Here is a 3330-nt window from a genome sequence, read left to right on the forward strand (position 1 = left end):
AATCCCAGAGCTGATCTCCTTCAGAATGGACTGGTTGGATCTCCTTGCAGTCCAAGGGACTCTCAAGAGTCTTCTCCAACACCACGGTTCAAAAGCATCAATTCTTCGGCGCCCAGCTTTCTTTATAGTCCAAATCTCACATCCATATATGACCACTGGAAAAACCATAGCCTTGACTAGATGGACCTTTGTTGGCAAAGTAATGTCTCTGCTTTTGAATATGCTATCTAGGTTGGTCATAACTTTCCTTCCAAGGAGTAAGCGTCTTTTAATTTCATGGCTGCAGTCACCGTCATTTCTAAGCACAAAAGTGAAGCCTTTTCCTAATATGTAGAATGTGTTTTGCATTTTGTTTTTAGTTAAAAAGGAAGAAAACAGTGAGAAAGACCATAGGAAATTTCTCTTAATGCCATGTTTCCATTTCATACCTTTGGGGATTTGGGGGGAAAAAATACACATTCACAGTAAAAAAAAAAAAAAAGAAAAGAAAAGATAGGAACCAAAAAGTGGTAACAAATTCTCTCATTAAGTGGCTAATTAAATATTATTAACTCAGTAGGAATGAAAGTGTGAAAGGTTTTGTATTTTTTTCCTTATCATTATCTTAACTAAGCTAAGCAACAGTTTTATTTTCTGTCTCACATTGATACATAGAAGACACAAAGCTTTCCCATGTTAATCTCACAGCCAGTGTAGACTTCATAACATCCTGCCCCAGGTCCAGTCATGTGAACAAAACTTGAAGTTCCTTGGAGAAAGTATTCTCTACAGCTTCACTCCTTCAATATACTCCACTCTTCTCCCACTATGGTCATCCCTAAGGTTCTTCCACTATGTTTTCGTTCTTCTTGTTTGCTTTTTCTTTTTTTTTTATGTGACAGCTTCCAAGTTTTTATTTTATTTTATTTTTTACCTTTACAATATTGTATTGGTTTTGCCACGTATCAAAATGAATCCACCACAGGTATACATGTGTTCCCCATCCTGAACCCTCCTCCCTCCTCCCTCCCCATACCATCCCTCTGGGTCGTCCCAGTGCACCAGCCCCAAGCATCCAGTATCGTGCATCGAACCTGGACTGGCGACTCGTTTCATATATGATATTATACATGTTTCAATTCTCCCAAATCATCCCACCCTCTCCCTCTCCCAGAATCCAAAAGACTGTTCTGTGCTTTTTCTCCATATAGAAAAGTTAACATTATCTAAGTGTTTTCCTTTTGTCTTTAAAAATTTTTGAGCATAATTTTAATGTCTACATATTATACCCTCTGTTGTATGATTATTCCATAACTCTCCATTCTTCTTGTATTTGGTTTTCATAAACCTGACTTTCACATATCAGATTCTTTTTAAGCATGTACATTCAACGTGCATTACTCCTCCCCTATAGTGTTTCAAGAGTTTTAGCTGTTACATAAGAAAGAATTTAGTATCAAAAAGGATAAGTTAGAAAACTCCTTTTAAAATTGCATCAAAAAATAAACAAAGTATTTAGGAATAAACCAGACCAATGAGGTGAAAGACTCACATGCTGAGAACTACAAAATATTGATAAAGGAAACTGAAGTTGTTTCAAGGAGATAGAAAGATACCCCATGCTCTTAGATTGGAAGAATTAATATTGTCAAAATTGCCATACTACTAAAAGCAATCTACAGATTTAATTAAATCCCTATCACACTGCCCATGGCATTTTTCACAGAACTAAAACAAATAATCCTAACATTAATCAGATCAGATCAGATCAGTTGCTCAGTCGTGTCCGACTCTTTGTGACCCCGTAAATCACAGCACACCAGGCCTCCCTGTCCATCACCAGCTCCCGGAGTTCACTCAGACTCACGTCCATCAAGTCAGTGATGCCATCCAGCCATCTCATCCTCTGTTGTCCCCTTCTTGTCTTGCCCCTAATTCCTCCCAGCATCAGAGTCTTTTCCAATGAGTCAACTCTTCGCATGAGGTGGCCAAAGTACTGGAGTTTCAGCTTTAGCATCATTCCTTCCAAAGAAATCACATTAATATAGAACCATAAAAGATCCAGAAGTGCCAAAGCAATCCTAAGGAAAAAGAACAAAGGCATAACCCTTCCAGAATTCACACAATACTACAAAGCCACAGTGATTAAAACATGATGGTATTGGCACAAACACAAACATACTGATCAATGGAAAAGAACAGAGAACCCAGAAATAAACTCACACAACTATGGTTGATTTTCAGCAAAGGAGGCAAGAATATACAATGTAGATAAGACAGTCTCATCAGCAAATGGTGTTGGGAAAGCTGGACAGCCTCATGTAAATCAGTGAAATTAGAACACTTCTTCACACCATACACAAAAATAAACCCCAAATGCCTAAAGACTTAAATATAAAATATGATACCATAAAACTCCTAGAAGAGAATATATGCAAATATTTCAAACTTAGAAGCTTTTGCATAAAAAGGAAACCATAAACAAAATGAAAAGACAACCTATGGAATGGGGGAAATTTTGCAAATAATGCAACCAGCGAGGGCTTAATTTCCAAAATAGACAGCTCACACAACTCAGTATCAAACAAAATAAAACAACCCCCCACAAAAATGAAAGAATATGTAAATAGACATTTCTCCAAAGAAGACATACAGATGGCCAATACGTGCATGATAAGATGCTCAACATTGCTAATTATTAGAAAAATGCAAAGCAAAACTACAGTGAGGTTCAAATGGCCATCATTAAAAACTCTACAAATAATAAATTCTGGGGAAGGTAAAGAGAAAAGGGAACGCTCTTTCATTATTGCTGGGAATGTAAATTGGTGCAATCACTATGGAAAACAGTATGGAGATTCCATAAGAAACTAAAAATAAGTTATAATATGAGCCAGCAATCCCATTGCTGGGCATACATCCAGAGAAAACTCTATCATCATGTATCACTCAAAGAGATACACAAGGGACTTCCCTGGTGATCCAGTGGCTAAGACTCCATGCTCCCAATGCAGGGGGCCCAGGTTCGATCCCTGGTCAGGGAGCTCAGTTCAGTTCAGTCGCTCTGTCGTGTCCTACTCTTTGTGCTGACCCCATGGACGGCAGTATGCCAGGCTTCCCTGTCCATCACCAACTGCTGGAGCTTGCTCAAACTCACGTCCATTGAGTTGGTGATGCCATCCAGTCATCTCATCCTCTGTCATCCCCTTCTCCTTCCACCTTCAATCTTTCCCAGCAACAGGGTCTTTTCAAATTAGTCAGTTGGCCAAAGTGTTGGGGTTTCAGCTTCAACATCATTCCTTCCAATGAATATTCAGGACTGATTTCCTTTAAGATTCACTGGTTGGATCT

Source organism: Bison bison, unplaced genomic scaffold (genome assembly GCF_000754665.1).
Source record: "Bison bison bison isolate TAMUID 2011002044 unplaced genomic scaffold, Bison_UMD1.0 scf7180017864064, whole genome shotgun sequence".
Classification (NCBI taxonomy): domain Eukaryota; kingdom Metazoa; phylum Chordata; class Mammalia; order Artiodactyla; family Bovidae; genus Bison; species Bison bison.